Genomic DNA, 19,954 nt, shown 5'->3' with positions numbered 1-19,954 from the left:
GATGGCTCAAGTCCCAGGGCCTCACCCCATGGCTCAGAGATGCAGTGCAGTGGGAACATAACAGATCACACAGAAGGAAACCGTGCAGTATTCCTGCTTCCCTGAGACAAGTGAACAGCGTGAGGCATCTTGGAAAGGCGTGGCATTGTCGAAGCTGCGTTCCGTGTGCGCCTGGGTGTCTCCCAGCGCTCCCTATGGAGGACCGCAGATGGCAGCCACCCCCACCACCGCATTCAGAGAAGCTTTACTCCCACTGGGAAAAGACGAATTCTCTACACACACCCAAACTGACACTGTGGGTGCAGTAGGGAGGCTACGGGGTAAGGGTCCTGGAGACAGGACGCTGAAGTGCGGGCCCAGCCCAGCTGAGTGAGCCCTGCACGGCCACTCTGAGGCTCTCCTGGGACAACTTACATGAGACCACTGAAACAAAATCAGATAAAGGCTGTGGAACATAACAGCTAAGTTTTGTTTTGTTTGGACAGGCAGAGTGGACAGTGAGAGTGAGAGAGAGAGAGAGAGAGAGAGAGAGAGAGAGAGAGAGAGAAAGGTCTTCCTTTGCCATTGGTTCACACTCCAATGGCCGCTGCAGCTGGTGCGCTGCGGCCAGCGCACTGCGCTGATCAAAAGGCAGGAGCCAGGTGCTTCTCCTGGTCTCCCATGCGGGTGCAGGGCCCAAGCACTTGGGCCTTCCTCCACTGCACTCCCGGGCCACAGCAGAGAGCTGGCCTGGAAGAGGGGCAACCGGGACAGAATCCGGCACCCCAACCGGGACTAGAACCTGGTGTGCCGGCGCCGCAAGGCGGAGGATTAGCCTATTGAGCCACGGCGCCAGTGCTAAGTCTTTTTAATAAAGAAATTTCTCAGTGAGTCAACAGGTGCTTTCAGGGGAGCCGGAGTGTTCTGTTTCCTGGAGTGGGGCCACACTGTGGCACAGCAGGTGAAGCCACGTCTGCAACGCCAGCATCCCATATGGGCTCCAGTTCATGTCGGGGAGTGAACCACACCCTGGTGTACCCAGGAGGGTCCCCACTTGCTGTCCCAGTGTGCTGCCGCCTCACCTCTCACAAGTATCCGGATGCGGATGGTAACTCCTAAAGCACTCTTTGTGCTTCTGTGGGAGAGAGAGAGAGAGAGATCCAGGGTAGAACGGGCCCCTGAGAGCTTAGCAAGGTGGTTTGGAGCTGTGAGAGATGTGGTAAGTGTCTTCATACGTTTACGTGTCTGTCCTATGTTAGTAATGTTAGACCACTGTGTGGCTACAAGGTGCTGAACCTGGACCACCATGTGGAAACCAGAGGGGGTGGAATTCTTCAACACAAGGAAATGCACCTTAAATGCTTTCTGGACCCAGGCTGCCGGGGTTCACACCCTGGCTCAGCCATTTACTAGCTCTGGGACCCTGGGCAGTTTGCCTAACCTTTTTGTGCTTCTTCACCTGTGACATAAGACTAACAGAAAGACAGCCAGGCATATGCTACGATTATTATTACCATCCTTTGGCAGGTAGTTAGAGTTCACATCTGGACCACAGGACAACCGCGCGTTCAAGCAGGGGAGGATAGCAGTGCGGCTTTCGCTGAGATTGGAGATGCTGTGTGGGACGTTACCCCACCGCAGGGAGGACTGGGGGTCCCTGCTAACGGATGGCAGCAGACGCAGTAAGAGCTTGCAGGTGGACTGCATCAGACCGCCCGCCTTGAATCCTAGCTCAGGTGCATTCCAGCTGCGGCCTGCAGTTTCTGAACCTGTTTGAGCCTCAGTTTCCCCTGCCCTAAAAGTAGGTTAACAGCTCTGCCAGTCGCATAGTCAAAAGGACTGAGAGCAATGCATGTAAAGCCCAGCACGGAACAAGTACCTGATAACGTCTTGTGACCAGGGCTCAGAATCGCTGAGGCTCAGGGCTGGCAGGCACCCAAACAGAGGCAGGAACTGACGTGAGGGGGAGGGGCTGCAACACAGCTGGGCTGTGCCATTCTTGGCTGCCGGCCTTATGCTGCAGTCCAGCTCACAGCAGCTCATGGTGGGCCCGTGCCTTCAAGTCCCAGGCAAGGTGGGTCAGTGAGTGGCCAAGCTGCAGAAGTGACCTGAACTGGGGCAGCCAGGATGGGAGGGCAGAGGGCAGCAGGCAGGTGCCAGTTGGGGTTTGAGGCCATGAGCCCAGAGCTGGGCAAAGATGGGTCTGAACCAAGATTTTATTAAAGCACAAGCCAGATCATATCACTCATCAGCTAGAACCCTGTCCAGTGAGAGTGAGGTCCCTAGGGAGCACCTGCCTTTGCCTGCCTCTCTGAGGGGCCCCTCTCCCCACTTTTGTTCTCTGGGGCAGGTCCACATTCTTCTCACCTCAGGGCCTTTGTATATGGCCTTCCCTCTGACTGACCCCTGCGTCCCCTGGATACACTAAGCCTGGCTCCTGTCGTCTGTATCTCCACTCCCGATTCACCCCCTCACACGGTTTTCCCTGACAGCCATGTCTCATGGGTGCCCCCCACCCTCTCCCTCCTCCATCCCATCACTGACCAGCTTCTCCATGGCCCTTGTCACAAGCCTGCCTAGCTAGGGAGCTACGCGTTTGCTGGCTCGCCTTCTGTGTCTCCCTCAGAGAACACAAACTCATGGACTCCGGGGCCGAGCCTTGAGCAAGCCTTTACGTCTGCTGAATGAATACACGAAGCAAACTCGGGCTGCAGAGCATTGAGGCGGCACTGGGGTGATTCCTTCAAGGAATGGGGTCAGCATTGCTGGCCAATGGATGCCTTCAAGACTGGAGGCAGGGCATGGCGCTGGCCCTGGACAGGAGGAGAAGCCCTAGAGGGAAAGAACTGAGGAAGGGACTCTTTCCTCATCTCCCAGGGAGAGCAGGGAGCCGCAGAGCACCCGCCCGCACCCCGAGTCTGTAGGGCCTGCGCTCAGTAACCCAGGGAGCAGGGCGGCTGGACCATCTCTGATCAGCGCTGTTGAGAACATGGGCACGGAGCCCTACAGAGACAGGGCCTAAAATAGACATTCCTGACTATGTAGAGTTCTATGGAGGAGGGGAAATCTATGCACAGAATTACAACCGCAGCTTCAGCCAAGTAGGGCTAATCTGAGTGTCTTGGGGCAGGCAGGCAGCCACGTGAGGCCTGGGCGGGGGGTTTCTGTCCGCCTCTTGTGTTTTAGCAAGCCCAGATTGAAGCAAACCAGAGTCATCAACACGGCCTCTCGGATGGCCTGGACCAGAAGGCACTGCCCTGGAGCCTCAGAGTCCAAACAAGCAAAGAATGTGGTCTCTGCTAAGAGACCGCTGCCCTGTCAGCTACTGTCTGATCCTGACGGACTTTTCCAGAAAGAGCTTGGGAGGGATACCGCAGGTCTCCATGAGAATCTTTAACAAGTGTTAGTGAAATGTTTATAAGAGCCCTGATTACGCAGATTTCGTTCCTAGGAAAAATCTGTTTTGCAAAAGTAAGTTTTACATTTTAACATCACCGGGGGATTAGGCAGTAGAGAAGGCCGAGAAAGACTGAAAGACAAAAAACATCTCTCTCTAAACACGTCCTTTTCAGGAATCTCCTTTCCCAAGACTTAAGGTCAGGAGTAAAACGGGTGGGAGGCTCACAGGAGGCAACAGCTGAGACTTTGGGAGCAAAGTCATGATTTAGAAAAAGTTGCTCCCCTGACCTGATGGCTCCGGTCTGCAACTGGCCGACTACTACAGACCCCGGGGCTGTTCAGGGGAGGAATGCTGAAGGCGCACCCAGCAGAGAAGGAACCAACACATCTTCCTCCTCAAAGCTCAGGGCCCATATTCCCCAATCCAACTTCACAAAGAACATCCAAGCCAGCCAGGAGCCATCTCCATTCTAACATCACAGAGAGAAAGAGTGCAATAAATGTGACAACATAGGGCCATCGCTGTGCTGTAGTGGGTAAAGCCACCATCTGCAGTGCCAGCATCCCATATGGGCACCGGTTCACGTCCCGGCTACTCCACTTCCAATCCAGCTCTCTGATGTGGCCTGGGAAGGCAGTGGAAGATGGTCCAAGTCCTTGGGCCCCTGCATCTGCATGGGAGACCCAGGGGAAGTTCCAGGCTCCTGGCTTTGAATGGGCCCAGCTCTGGCCATTGTGGCCACTTGGGGAGTGAGCCAGTGGATGGAAGACCTCTCCTTTTCTCTCTCTCTGCCTCTCTATAACTTTGCCTTTCAAATAAATAAATAAAAGAAAAAATGTGAGAACAAAACTCGGGAAGTCATGGTTCCCACAGTCCCCCAGGCTTGGAGCTTGCTGGGGAAAGACGCAGAGTGGCTTTTGGGCTCAGGGGAGAAGTAGTTAGTGCAAGACTGATTTTGTTTTTAATCAACTTTTTGCTATGAAATATCTCACACTCTCTGGCACGCCTTGACACAGCATGGGAAGGCAAATCAAGAGATGGGGAAGTGGGGCGGTAGGGAGACGCACGCAGGTTCTCTTTTTCCACTCACCACCGCCGAGCCCCCTCTGCTTCGGTGAGCCCGGCAGCACATGTGCCTCGGGGAATCTAGAAATTGCTTCCAGATGCGGGCACAGGAAAGAATGTCCTCACTGGCGGCCTCGCCTTCCTGCCAGAGAACGTTTCTTGGGCCAAAGAGAGCCACAGGGTGTTTTGATCAGAGCGAGCACCTCCACCCCCCAATTTATGGATGAGGAAACTGAGGGCCAAGGTCAGACAGGCAGTAACAGAGCTGGAGGTGGAAGCCGGAGCTCTACGGGTCCCTGCTCAAGTCCTGCACCGGCCTTCGCTCTCCTTCCTGCTTCCTCACCATTCTTCCTCCAGCCCCTTTCTCTGTCTCTCTGTCTCTCTCTCTGCGCACGCGCGCGCACACACACACACACACACACACACACACTCACCCACTGCTTGAAGGAAGGCCTGTGACTAAGTACACGTAGGCCCCAGGACCAGGGCTGAGGGCAGTACTTGGTGTTGGACAACGGGTACAGAGCTTGCTTACAGGAAAGCGGCTCTGCGCTGGGACCCACGCCAGGGTCTCCACAACCCCTACAGCACTCCTCAGCCTCAATGCCCCCGTCAGCGCCGGGCTGGCCCAGGACTTGGAAAAAAGACTCCATTTAGGATCCAACAAAGTGGAGCCTGAAAGCACTCTCTTTTCCGTAGAGCCTACAACCCCGAAACCTAACATGACAGGAGCCTCAATCTGTGACCCGCATGGCCAAACTCAGTGCAATTTCAAACAAGCAGCAGGACCCGAGGGGGGACCTCGCTGCATTCCCTGGCGGCCGGCATCCCACGCCACCTCAATGCCTCACTGACAGAGGGCTGGAGCTCACCACCGCAGGGCCTCGTCAAGTCTGGCTAGACAACCCTCAACTTCTGTAATTCCTTCATCTATTTGAAAGACAGGACGGCGTTCTCAACCACCAGCTCACTCTCCAAGATTCCCACAACTGGGAGCTGGGAGCTGGGGACTCAATCCAATTCAGTCACCTCAGGCTTCCCACCCTGGGTGACCAGAGCCCAATCACAGGAGCCATCACTGCTGCCTCCCAGGGTCTGCAGTAGCAGGAAGCTGGAGTCAGGAGCCGGAGCCCGGGATCAAATCCAGGTGCTCTGATGTGGGCTGTGGGTGTTTAACTGCAAGGGTAAACACTCCCCCCAAACCTCAATTTCTTAAAGCCTGCTGTGAGTGGGGACCTGAAACCCCACAGGGTTTGGCAGTTCTGCACTAAAACCAGAACTCATGCTCCCGGTCCCCTTCTGAGCTACGTCACCAATCAAGTGTGTTAAAACGCCCTTCAAATGATGTCTTGTTAAATACCACTACAGGGAATTAGGATCACTACGAGTCTGGTTGCAAGTGTTAATTAACAGGGTCTTTCACTGCACACTGACTAGTTACTATCAACAAAAATCAGATCTAGGTCGGCACCGTAGCTCAATAGGCTAAGCCGGGACACCGGGTTCTAGTCCCAGTCGGGGTGCTGGATTCTATCCCGGTCGCCCCTCTTCCTGTCCAGCTCTCTGCTATGGCCCAGGTCCTTGGGCCCTGCACCCACATGGGAGACCAGGAAAAGCACCTGGCTCCTGGCTTTGGATCAGCATGCTGGCCGCAGCGGCCACTGGGGGGTTAACCAACGGCAAAGGAAGACCTTTCTCTCTGTCTCTCTCTCTCACTGTCCACTCTGCCTGTCAAAAAAAAAAAAAATCAGATCTAGTGCTATAACAGTATATATATCCCACTAGACAGCACCTATACACAGCTCCTGCTGTTTGGGAACTCAGAATGAACGGACCTCAGGTCCCCATATTCTGTTTATGCTTCTGTTTCACTATCACCCATACCAGACAGGAATGCTACACACCCATTCAAGTGTGAACAGGGGCTGTGTCTTGTCCGCATCACACAGACCCAGCGTTTTCCGTCTGAGCAGCAGTCGGACTGAGCCACCACTCCCTCTGTTGACCATCCGCCCCTCCACTGGCTTCCTTGGCTCTCTGGCACCAGCACCACCTCGCCAACTTAGCGACTGAAAGACGGAAACGTCTCCCAGAACTGTGAAGCCCGTGTCGCCGGATCTCCTTCTGCAGAAACCGGCCACAGCTCGAGGAGACTGGTTCCCCCGAGCCTGATGCATTTCTGGCCAAGTCAGCATTTCTCAAGCTGCAAGCTTCTGCCCAGCTTCAGCAGTCTGATCACTCAGGTGGGGTGCAACCTGCTTGTCTGGTTTTCAACAGGATAGACTGTAAGCTGCATTTGGTGAGCATGGCGAATGTTTTTACAAAACTTCTGTTATTGTACGACTTGTTTCTGCTTATCTATCGATCTGTGTATACTGGATCTCAAGGAAAAATACTTCTCTTGCTCTGGGCAATGGTCAGGAAAGGCTTCCGAAGGTGGCTAGACAAACACCTTCTTCTGGTGGACTCTGCTCGCCACGACAGTCCTTCTCTGCTGTCGCCCAGCTGTCTCCCCTTCACATCTGTCAGCTGACAGGAGGGACAGGGCCCCTCTCTGAGCCTGCTTCTTCTTCTTCTTGTTTGAACTTTAAACCACTTGTAGCCTCTTAAATTGAAATGTTCTCTCAAAAATATTTGGACTTTGGGAAGGGCTGCAGGGACCCACCACCCTGTTTCCCCACCCTCCAGAATCTACACAGTGCAAAGTTCCTGGCTGTGGCCTGCAAATCAAGCATGAGTTTATTCCTACGGTTTCTCTGCCTTGGGCCCTTCTGATGTACCTCAGAGGGAGAAAACAATGAAAAGAGGAACTCTCCTGGGTCAGCTTGTGCAACAGGACCAGTCACAGCACACCCTGTTCTCCAGTTCCTTCGAGCCAGCCATTACTGGGTTCATGAGAGGGAGCTGGTTTACCTTGGAGCTGGGGTAGTAAGGTCAGGAGAGGGCTGGCCCGTTCTGCACCCAGCCCGATACCCACCCACCGCAGCCCCTGCATCCTCCCTGAGTGTTCAGAGGAGCTCTGGAACCCAGAGGCGAGGGGCCTGGCGTCAGGGGAGGCTGGCTGACGCCAGCACAGCACACTCGCAAGCAGGACCCAAACTGTCCTCATCAAGGCCAAGGCAGGCAGACCACAGGCGTGAGAAGGAGAAACTTCTCAGATTCAGTGCTAGCTCTGCCTGTGGCTTCTTGCTGAATTCTAGAAGGGCCTAGGGTCACATGAGAAAAACATGAACACCCCATCACCCTCTGAGCAAGAACAGTGACCCAAGGATTTGCACTTGGACCCCTTATCAGCACCAGCTGAAGAGCAGAGTAGCTTGTTTTATCTTCTGTTCTCCCAAAGCTTCTATTTAACTGCTGGTAGAGCAGTCACGGCCAGGCTGACCACGGCCAGTGCGGTCTACAAAGCATGGGGCATTCTTTTTTTTTTTTTTTTTTTTTTTGACAGGCAGAGTGGACAGTGAGAGAGACAGAGAGAAAGGCCTTCCTTTGCCGTCGGTTCACCCTCCAATGATCCGATGGCAGGAGCCAGGTACTTATCCTGGTCTCCCATGGGGTGCAGGGCCCAAGCACTTGGGCCATCCTCCACTGCACTCCCTGGCCACAGCAGAGAGCTGGCCTGGAAGAGGGGCAACCGGGACAGAATCTGGCGCCCCGACCAGGACTAGAACCCGGTGTGCCGGCACTGCAAGGCGGAGGATTAGCCTTGTGAGCCGCAGCGCCGCCTACATGAGGCATTCTTTCAAGAATGGCTCGAGATCTTTGCAGGAGCCATGGAGAAACCCTTCAAACCTCTCCTCTGGCCTTCAGTTTCAGTCCCCCCACAAATGGTCTTCCTGTGGGTGGGATCATGCAAGCTCAAGGCTAAGATCAGCCCCAGGTCAATGACACCTTCGGCCGCCCGCCCTGCAGAACTTGCCTTGTGGCTCAGAGCAGGGGCTGGGTCTATGCAGCTCTGGAGGTGCTTCCAGGCCTCGGTTTGTCTTTATCTGGCGAAGAGCAGGCTTCCTCCCCAGGCCTGCCTGAGAGGATGCTCGGCAGGTGTTCTGCAGTCACACTGTGGTCCTGAGCCCAGAAGGGCTGCAGGGTGATGTGGATCCCGGGGTGGGGAGGCCTCTGCGGGCTGCCTGAGCCTCTTCCAGGAGGGCTTACAGCTTTCCGTCCCAGCAGTTGGGCTGGGGTCTGCAGCTCAGGGCCTCTGCCACACTCGGCTCGGGCCAGGTGCCCTGTCAAGTGTACTCAGCAGCAGGGTTTTGCCATACTTTTCTGCATACAGAGAAATAACCGGCATGTTCCCTTCCGTGTCCCGCCCCCATCACTGAACTCTGCTATAAACTGAGCCGGTTTGATTCCTTCATCTCCTAAACCACGGACACAGTCACAGCTCTGGGGCCGGGACCCACTCTCCTACTGCAACTGTCTAGCTCCACGGGACAGCTGCCACGTGCACACCGCCTTGCTCCAGCCCCGCTCCCCTCCCCCACCAACCTACTGTGTTCTGGATCTGAAGGAGGTTTCCAGCTGCAGCTCCTCCGTTTGTCACGCAGTGCTAACCTTGGTCCTGCCCAGTAAAGAAACAGAGCCTGAAATCTGATAAGGATGTATAGGATTTACAGGATACTTTAAGCAAACTCAGGTGCAGGAGGGAGAGAACTGGACCAGAACTCAGCAGGTTCACGCTGTTTCAGCGGGCCTCGGGCACGACCCCGGGCTTCTCTGGGGCTGTTTCTTCCCGAGAAAGGGGATCTCTGCATTGCTTCCCAGCATGTTCCCAGAACATTCTGGCATGTTCTCTGTGTGTGTGTGGGGGGGGGGGGTTGTTTGTTTTTATTAAAAGGGTCCGCATTTTTTAGTTGAGTGTTACATTCCTTCCCCACCAGCTGAATAGAGCTCATGTTCTTCAGTGCTTCTTGAGAACATCATGTCGTACTAGTCGACGACACCAGCCACGGGCAGCACTTGGGACACTCCAGGAAGATCCTCTTCCTCACCAGGGAGGGCTGAAGTGTTGGGGGGATGAGGGGGTTTACCTGTGTGTCTGTGATGGGATCAGGGGTTAACGTGGGTGACTCAAAGCAGACCCAAGACACTGCACAAGGAGCTGAGGGACCAGCAATCGGTCTCCATCGAAGCTGGCTGTCCTTTTCACAGTGGGTCGGTGGCCCTAGCCCAGTGCAGGCATGCAGACCGAGGGACACAGAACACAGCGTCAGTGGCCAGCTGGCTGCCTAAACAAAGCTGGCTCACCCAGACCCTTTACAACTGGTCACCCTTTACAGCAGAGTCACATGGCTGTGTGGGCTGAGGTCACCCTGCCTGGACAGAAGCCCAGCCCTGCCACGCTCGCTGTATGATACTGGGCAGGTTGATTAACCTCAAATTCCTCACCCATAAATGGAGATAATACTAGTGCCTGCCTCATGGGATGGGTAAGTGAATTCAAGGAGTTCATTTAAAGCCTTGACAACATTACCTGGTACTCAGTGAGCAATGTTACTAACATAACTTCTCCAAAAACGATCACTAGGAATCTGAACAGGAATAATTCATCCCTGACTATGGTGACCTCACTGAGTAGCGCAAGACTCTCCTCCCTTTTCCTCTCTCCCACTGTGCTGCCAGGACCAGAGCTGACGGGGAGCACGTGGAAAGATGCTAGTAGGATTCTACCACACTCTTGTGGGCACTTGAGTTGGTATTCAGAAAGCGTTCTCTCCTAGTCACAGCGCTGTCTACAGATGGTGACTGGGCTCCCCAGGGCATCAGTTCCAAGGTCCAGCTTCCTGGTAGCTGAGTCCGGGCAGCTTCTCCGTAAGGTGGAAGGTCCACAGGGGTACCATGTGCCTGTGAGGTGGTCCAGATCCTTCTGTGCACAGTGGGGAGCCCTGTAATGTTGCGAAGCAAGAGCAGTGCACAGTTTCTGCTGGCTGCTGCCATCCCAGATGGTTTGCTAATGAGTCAAAAGGCAATGTGCTATTCCTCAGGGCAGGAGTAAGAATTATCAACCAGCAATGGTTACAGTCATCAACAGCCAGGTCAAAACTCTCACTGGCGATGCCCTTAATGGATAGTCAGGAATCTCCAAAGCACTCACAGTTACCTGCATATGGTGTCTTGTGAGAGACTGCAGAAAGCATTCATCAGTGAGCAGTGAGTGGCCTTTGCTTTTTCTTTTCTTTTTTTTTTTTTTTTTTTTTTTGACAGGCAGAGTGGACAGTGAGAGAGAGAGACAGGTGAGAAAGGTCTTCCTTTTGCCGTTGGTTCACTCTCCAATGGCCGCCACAGCTGGCGGGCTGTGGCCGGCGCACCGCGCTGATCCAAAGGCAGGAGCCAGGTACTTATCCTGGTCTCCCATGGGGTGCAGGGCCCAAGCACTTGGGCTATCCTCCACTGCACTCCCTGGCCACAGCAGAGAGCTGGCCTGGAAGAGGGGCAACCGGGACAGAATCTGGCGCCCCGACCGGGACTAGAACCCGGTGTGCCGGCACCGCAAGGCAGAGGATTAGCCTAGTGAGCCGCGGCGCCGGCCGGCCTTTGCTTTCTAAGAAGCTGCAAAGGCTGACACAAAAAAATTTAAGATTTATTTTATTTATTTGAAAGAGTTATAGAGAGAGGTAGAGTGAGAGAGACTGAGACTCGCTCTACCTCTCTCTGTAACCACTTGCTGGTTCACTCTCCAGATGGTCACAATGGCCAGAGTTGAGCTGATCCAAAGCCAGGAGCTTCTTCTGGATCTACTACGTGGTAGGGGCCATCTTCTGCTGCTTTCTCAGGCCATAACAGAGAGCTGGATCGGAAGTGGAGCAGCCAAGACTCAAACCGGCGCCCATATGGGATGCCAGTGCTGCAGGCCAGGGCTTTAACCCATTGCACCACAGCACCGGCCCCTGACACATAGTTTTAACAATGCATGCACTTCCCCAGGAAGTCTGGAATTGGTTCTTCCTGGTTATATCAGAAGTGCTCCTTAAAAGGGGTAAGCCAGGGGAGGGCCTCTGGCACACTGGTTAGGACTCTGCTTGCGACACCCACATCCCATATCGTAGTGCCTGGGGTTGAGTCCCAGCTCCGCTTCCAGTTCTGGCTTTCTACTGCTGTGAACACTGAGAGGCAGCAGGTGATGGCCCAAGAACTTGGATCCCTATCACCCACAGGAGGGATCTGGATTGAGTTCTCAGCCCATCAGGTCTTCACCTATGGGTTTACTGATTTTTAAGAGTCACCTTTTGGGCTTGCTCAGCCTCAGTTATTGTGGGCATTTGAGGAATCAACTAGCAGATGGGAGATCTTGTCTCTGCCTTTCAAATAAATGAAAATATTTTAAAAGTATAAACCAATGATGTACATGTGTGCCCATGTGTGCTAGATGGCGAGGACAGATGGTTACAGGGTTGTGCACTTGTGTGTGCTAACATGGTATAGAAGTGAATATAAAAGGGTATATGTGTGGGCATATAGTGAGGTAGAGTGGTTTTAAATTGGGTGTAAACGTGTTAAATCAACAACAGGAGTCACTGTGCACTTACTCCCCATGTAGGATCTCTGTCCTTAATGTCTTATACTATGTGAATTAACAGTAAAACTAGTTTTCAAATAGTACTTTTTTTTTCCTTTTTTTTTTTTTGACAGGCAGAGTGGACAGTGAGAGAGAGAGACAGAGAGAAAGGTCTTCCTTTGCCATTGGTTCACCCTCCAATGGCCGCCGTGGCAGGCGCGCTGCAGCCAGCGCACCACGCTGATCCGAAGCCAGGAGCCAAGTGCTTCCCCCTGGTCTCCCATGGGGTGCAGGGCCCAAGCACTTGGGCCATCCTCCATTGCACTCTCGGGCCACAGCAGAGAGCTGGCCTGGAAGAGGGGCAACCGGGAACAGAATCCGGTGCCCCGACCGGGACTAGAACCCGGTGTGCCGGCTCTGCAAGGCGGAGGATTAGTCTAGTGAGCTGCGGCGCCGGCCTCAAATAGTACTTTATACTTTGTGTCTGTATGGGTGTAATCTGTTGAAATCTTTACTTAGTATATACTAAGTTGATCTTCTGTATATAGAGATAATTAAAATGAATCTTAATGAAGAATGGGATGGGAGAGGGAGTAGGAGATGGGATGGTTTGTGGGTGGGAGGGAGGTTATGGGGGGAAAAACCACTATAATCCAAAAGTTGTACTTCTGAAATTTATATTTATTAAATAAAAGTTTAAAAAACAGAAATCATACCAATAAATAAATAAAGTGGGTATAAACGAAACACAATATGCCAGGCATATCTGGACAGCAATCTGGCTCAAATCCCATTCCCACAAATTAAAAAAAAAACCCTCAGTGTAATAGGAAAAGTGCAGTGCCTCATGAATGTTCTTTCTTCAGAACATATACAATGAGACTTAAGTATAAATAAAGGACTCCATGAGTTTCCTAAAATATAATTTGATCTTTATATATAACACAAAAACATACTATCAAGTACTTAGTCAAAAACAGGCAAAGGAAAAGTTCAGCCTCCTGAGATCTCTGGCTGATAAGCTACAATGTTACAGCTGAGCACTTCAGGCAGTCCCTTATTTGGAGATGGCAACCATCTGTCCCAGCACAAGCAGCACAGACATCCTGGCCTCTGTCTTCACCCCGTTCCTGCCGATTCCTCTACTTCTGTATTGTGGTTTTCTTGTTGTCAAGGTCATCTCTCTACTAAGCAACAAAGCTGGGGCTGGAAAACAACTGCTGAACTCCTGGTCTTTTGCCCTTTTCACCTTTAGCAAGGTGCACAATACAAAGGACCTGGAGGAAGTCTGAGCTAGCTTGTCAAGGTCAGGTCTTCCCCTGAGGGTGTCTTGATTTTTAATAGTCAGCACTAGCTCTGATGACTGATGGGCAGCCCAAACCAGGAGATGGTGGTGGCAAAGGGGACATGTATCTTTGGGTATCAGAAGATAAAAGCTTTTGCAAATTCCAGTGCCAACACTAATGGTACATAGCAAATAAAAGGGCACCTGCTGGTGGCATCTTCCCTCCCTATCGCCCCCAGTGGTAAACACCCATCAGAGGTACCTCCCCAGGATAGCATATCAGAGCCATCCAGGCACCTGAGTCTGGTCCAGGCCCTGGATCCTGGACAGTAGGGGCAGGTGGACTTCTGGCCTCCAGGGTGACCTGCATTCTGAAGCTGCAGAGAGTTCAGGGCCTTCAGGGCTGTGTCAGACATGGAGATTCAGGGTCTAGAGCTTCCTGTTCTTTCTGTAATCGTATCTCCCTTAACACTGACAGCTGAGAGCCACACCATCAAGGCTGCATTCTGTGACCCGCAGTGCCCATGGACCTCTGGGGTTCTGCACAAGGACACGTTATTCCGAGGGACTCCTCTGGTCCCTGACGGAGAGCAGCTCTCCCCAGGCAGACGTGTCAGTTTGTCTGCTTAGTCTGTGGCGTTTTTCCCAGCCTGAGGCCCTGGGCCTGGGCAGTCTGGCAGGACGTGGACTGTTCTGGCAGGGCACCCTGATCTAGACAATTGAGCTCGTGCCAGGGGCCCAGGTCTTTAGGGTAGGTGCTCCTGTTTTAACCTTCCTCGCCTTTAAAACACTAGCATTCAGAACACGGTAACACTTTATTACAGTAAAAATACCAAGAACTCAATCAGGTCTCTTAATTTTCCAACTTCTGCCCAAACATGAGCTTTTGGCCGTCTGTGTTGGGTTAGTTTTGAAGCCCCGTTATTATCCTGGGCTGCACGGTGTTGGCCTGACCCACCTGAATATAAGAAATAGTGCTGATGGATTTACTTATTCTGTCCATATAAATGAATTCAGTCATACAGCTGTTTCTGATTAGCCAATGTACTGCTGGAGTTCTATACAAATAATTTTATAATGAACTCAGCAACTGCACGGGCACAAGAAGGGGAATCTAGCCTCACCTTCTAGAAAAATAAGCAGGGCAACAGGGCAGACGCTCTCAATGACAGGCCAGGTCTCAACTCTGATCTGCTATGAGTCACCTTTTCCTCTCCATGTCATCTCAGCACGCCTCCTAACAGACACTCTCAAAGACCCTTTGTCTTCGAACGCTGGGATTTAAGAGGAAAACCCAATTAACTTCACAGGCTTAAATTCTCCTTTTAAACGTCCCATCTTGGACATTTTGGAAGTTTCTGTTTTTCCCATTTGAACACTGGTATTTCCTGAGACAATTACAAAAATCACATACTTTGAGAAGGGAAAAATTGGGATTGAAAGGTTTATATTTGCCTTCTCACAAATAGAAATCAAATATTTTGTTTTCTTTCAGTGCAGAACAATTAAGCTCTGTGAGGTTAGGCACAAGTGTTTCTTTTCTGGCTCTAGAGACAAATCCTACACACATCAGAAACATTAAAAAAAAAAAAAAAAAGACAGGGCATGAATAATTCCAATGAGTGAATCTTAAAAAAAAAAATGGTACAGATGAAACAGTGGCAGTACTCCCTAAAGAAATCATTGGAAACAAAACAGGAAAAAGATTAGAAAACGAATTATGCAGCAAGGATATGGGAAAACAGGTATTTTTAAATAATGTTAGTGAGCCTGTGAATTACCTGAATTTTTGGAAGGTAATACCACTTTGGGGGTTCTGACAGACAGAACTAAGAGCTTCTGTATGTTAGCGTGTTGAAACACACAAACACACGGATGTGCTCTAAAGAAGGTACACTATAAAAGAAATCTTGAAACAATATGCATGATGAAATAAATGATAAAATAGTAAGCAGCCATGATGCAAGAGAAAAAGAGACAGACAGACAGAACTCCCATCCTCTGGTTCATCCCCCAGTGCCCACAACAGCTGGAGCTAGGCTGCGGAAACAAACCAGGAGCCAAGAACCAGGAACCACGAGGAACTCAATCCAGGAGAACCCAACTATTTCAGCCATCACGGCTGCCTCCTAGGCCGTACATGAGCAGGAGGCTAGAAGAGGGAGCAAAGCTGAACTCAGATACGAGACACATGTGTTCCAGGGGCGTCTTAATCAAGCATTTGAGAGTGAGGTGGTGGATGGGACAGTGCTCACTAGCTCGCTCGCTCTCTCCTCAACCCCCTCTGTCTTTCAGATCAAGCAAATAAATGAAATTTAATAAATAAAGAGGTTCTAGCTCTGAAATATTGAAAGATACTCAAAGTAAGCCCCAGTTTTAACAATAATTTTTGGATCTGTCTCAAACAAAATGTGAGGATTTTTCCTAAATAGTGGTAAAATTAAGGAAAAGAACAGTGTGAAATTCTGCTCATGAAACTCAAGACTACTTAAACGGGTGCTCTGTTTTCTTTCTTAAGCCAAGCATGGCAATCAAATCCTGGCTCTGCTGGACAAGAACAGACCACACTTCAACGGCTTTACTACAGTTAAAATGGTTTTAAAGGCCTGCAACTACCTGACCTTCTTCTAGGCCCTCAAAAACCTCATTAGAAATTTCAGTACCAGCCGGCGCCGCGGCTCACTAGGCTAATCCTCCGCCTAGCGGCGCCGGCACACCGGATTCTAGTCCCGGTCGGGGCGCCAGATTCTGTCCCGGTTGCCCCTCTTCCAGGCCAGCCCTCTGCTGTGGCCCAGGAGTGCAGTGGAGGATGGCCCAGGTGCTTGGGCCCTGCACCCCATGGGAGACCAGGAAAAGCACCTGGCTCCTGGCTCCTGCCATCGGATCAGCGCGGTGTGCCGGCCGCAGCGCGCCAGCCGCGGCGGCCATTGGAGGGTGAACCAACGGCAAAAGGAAGACCTTTCTCACCTGTCTCTCTCTCTCACTGTCCACTCTGCCTGTCAAAAAAAAAAAAAAAGAAAAAGAAATTTCAGTACCAGGGCGGGCATTTGGCACTGCAGTTGTCTGCTTGGAATGCAACAGAGTGCCTGGTTCAGTCCCAGCTGCTGCACTTCCCAACCAGTTTCCTGCTAATGTGCGCCCTGGGAGGCAGCAGGTGATAGCCCCAGTACTTGGGTTCCTGCCACCCACATGGGAGCCCAGATGGAGTTCCAGGCTCCTTGCTTTGGCCTGGCTTACCCCTGGCTATTGTGGGCATTTGGGAGAATGAATCAATGGGTAGAAGATAGCTTTCCTTCTCTTTCTCTGCCTCTCAAATAAAATGTAAATAAATTTTAAACATTTAATTTCACTACCACCTGAAAACTCATCTCAGTGTTCTTCAGTCTGTCTTGAGACCTGAGACAGAAAACCAGCTTGGTTGGCTGCCCTCCCTCCCCACCCCCCAGCACCCCCTCCCCTTTTGGAGTCACCACAGTCCTTTCTGGAAGCCTTACCCCAGCATTCCTGATGGTGCACACGAACGGTGCACTTGAGATGTGGGCCTGTTTAAGAGCAGTCCATTTCTATTCTCTGATATCTTGGGGCTGATCTGACTATCACCATTATTCAACTATCCACCCCGGAACACAAGACCATTGTGGTTAAGACACTGACCTCACTGTTGACATTCTCAGAAAACAAATAGCTAGGCTACATGTTTTTTCAACATCTTCTTCAAACTCGGTTCCGCTGAGGGGTGGGGGGACGTCTTGGACTTTCTTGAATGTCACTTGATAGGACACCCAACAGTTCCACACAGCATTCCTGCAAGCTAAGTCAGATTTCTCCCTTGGCTGCTTTCCAGCCTGATGTCTCAAGCAATGTACACAATCTCTCACTTGCATCCAGAGAAAATGCCTGGCAGGTTTCAGAAATGGGCTGGGGTGACACACAACTGGTTGAAAAGCAAGAAATTCAACCAGCTGCTCATTTGGTCTGCAAGCTGCCAACTCAATGACAACATTTATTTTGTCTCTGAATTGGTTGGCTGTTTGGACATCATGAGCAAGAGCTAACAGGTGAGCTGACAGTCCCTGAGCTGTCAGTGTAAAGTCGAATAGGCGACTATGGATGATCAATACTGGATCAGTTACGTATATCCATACAGCAGACTGCCATGCAGCTGTTAAAAACAACATACTGACAATATGTCCAAGAAATACCACCAAATAAAGCAAGCAAAATGCAAACAGAATCCATGCAGTACAATGTAAAATATGTGAGCAGATGAGGTGGAGTGGAGGAAGGAGAAGGGGAGGAGGGTACTCAAATGTACTGAATCACTAGAAATGAAATTAGGTGTACATTACATATATTTAAAGTGAGAAAGTATTTCTCATGAGAATATATAAATGCAGACTTATACAGATACATATTTTTAAAGAAGCATGTACTATCTAAGCAACAAAAGTTAAAAAGGCATAAACTTTTCTCTCTCTCTCGTTTTTTTTTTTTATTTTTATTTATTTATTTATTTATTTATTTATTTATTTTGACAGGCAGAGTAGACAGTGAGAGAGAGAGACAGAGAGAAAGGTCTTCCTTTGCCGTTGGTTCACCCTCCAATGGCTGCCGCGGCCGGTGCGCTGCTGTGGCCGGCGCACCGCGCTGATCCGAAAGCAGGAGCCAGATGCTTCTCCTGGTCTCCCATGTGGGTGCAGGGCCCAAGCATTTGGGCCATCCTCCACTGCACTCCCGGGCCACAGCAGAGAGCTGGCCTGGAAGAGGGGCAACCCGGACAGAATCCAGCGAAAAGGCATAAACTTTTACTGGAAGTTGTAATTGATTCCACGGGCCCAGGTAACCACTTGGCTCTGAATTGTCCCTTTATTTACCATTTCTTTCCTGCTACAGACACCCCTTACCTGAGAGACCAGTTTATCCCCCAAACACAAAGAGGTCTGTGGCGATCTGGGGCAGGCTATGTCCTTCAATTTTGCTGGAACACCTTTCTCAGGTTGTGCAGCCCTCCTGTGCACAGGGGGCACAACCCATAGGTAGAAGAGCCCCGGCCCTCACTTCACATGGAACCAGACAACCTCTTAGGTTCTCCAGCAATGATTCCCACAAGAATTCAACAATTCCCACAATAACACAAAATTCCATTCCTTTATCATTAGAACCACTGTTTTTCAGTTTGGAAAATACACAAATAAATAGCATTTCAAGGGCTGGTACTGTGGCATAGCCGGTAAAGCCAGCACCTGCAGTGCCGGCATCCCATGTGGGCACTAGTTAGAGTCCTGGCTGCTCCTCTTCCAATCCAGCTCTCCGCTATGGCCTGAGAAAGTAGTAGAAGATGGCCCAAGTCCTTGGGCCCCTGCACCTGTGTGAGAGACCCAGAAGAAGTTCCTGGCTCCTGACTTTGGACCGGCACAGCTCTGGCCATTGAGAACATCTGGGGAGTGAACCAATAGATGGAAGACCCCTCTGTCTCAGTCTCTCTCTCTCTCTCTGCCTCTGCCTCTCTGTAACTCTGCCTTTCAAATAAATAAATAAATCTTTTTTGAAAAATAGCATTTCAGGGCCGGCGCCACAGCTCAATAGGCTAATTCTCTGCCTACCGCGCCGGCACACACTGGGTACTAGTCCCAGTCGGGGCGCCGGATTCTGTCCCGGTTGCTCCTCTTCCAGGCCAGCTCTCTGCTGTGGCCCGGGAGTGCAGTGGAGGATGGCCCAAGTGCTTGGGCCCTGCACCTGTAAGGGAGACCAGGAGAAGCACCTGGCTCCTGGCTTCAGATCAGCGCAGTGCGCCAGCCGCAGTGGCCATTGAGGGGTGAACCAACGGAAGGAAGACCTTTCTCTCTGTCTCTCTCACTGTCCATTCTGCCTGTCAGAAAAAAAATAGCATTTCAAGTAAACTACGATACAAATAAGAGATCATATTATGCATAGCAATCCCAGTGAAGGAACCACTCTTAGGATGCAATTTGTTTCCCAGCATCTTCCAAAACCCAGATACTCTTGTGCAAAACAGAGATCTACTTTGACTTTGGGGAAAATTCACTCATACAACTCTTACAGAATGGCAGAAATAAGCCACCATCTAACATGCATCAGCTGACAGCCTATTACACCAGAACCTACTATGCCAAGAGCATATAAAAATGAATTAAAAAAAAAAAAAGCTTACAGTCTATGAGAAGAGACACAAGTGACTGCAGTACCATATAGAGTGGATTGAAGCCACAGGTGAAGCCCAAACCAGCGTCCATGGAACCTGACCGGGGAGGGAGGAAGCAGAGAATGGGGAGGGAAACATGGACAGGGCTCTCCTTGAGGGGCATGCTCCTGCCACGTGAACCCCATCAAGGCCACCAACTAATGAAGCACACAGACAACTGTGTCTCCTGCTTATTTTAGCTATATTCTTCTTATTATTGAATATCAGCAAAGTCTACTTTGCTATAGGATTCAACATACAAATGAAGAAGAAGGGTGGCAGGGAGGGAAGGAATGGCAATGCGAAGGTGACCGGATGACAATGGAAAAGCACAGTCTACCTGGAGCCCAAACCTGAAAAGCAGGTGTAAGAAAGCTGATGAGGAAGCCAGGAGGAAAAGTGCTGTGTTTGGAACCCAACTGCCCCAGGTTTGCATGCCAGCTGTGTAACCTTGGGAAGTACAGACTCAGGTTGTGTGAAGAGTAAATGAGTCAATGAAAGGGCTCACAGCAAGCAGTCAAGGGAGAA

At 51.0% G+C, this 19,954-nt stretch overlaps 1 protein-coding gene across 1 annotated transcript in view; it reads right to left on the bottom strand.

The window, feature by feature from the left end:
* The window catches only part of WIPF1 (WAS/WASL interacting protein family member 1), a 129,409-nt gene that overhangs the window by 104,902 nt on the left and 4,553 nt on the right, over window positions 1-19,954 (bottom strand). The gene's annotated exons all lie outside the window — the stretch shown is intronic.

This window comes from Oryctolagus cuniculus, chromosome 3, assembly GCF_051225735.1.
Source record: "Oryctolagus cuniculus isolate XC-2025 breed Fujian yellow rabbit chromosome 3, ASM5122573v1, whole genome shotgun sequence".
Classification (NCBI taxonomy): Eukaryota; Metazoa; Chordata; class Mammalia; order Lagomorpha; family Leporidae; genus Oryctolagus; species Oryctolagus cuniculus.
Note: the sequence above shows the minus strand (reverse complement) of the source record. Positions and strands in the feature narration are given on the sequence as shown.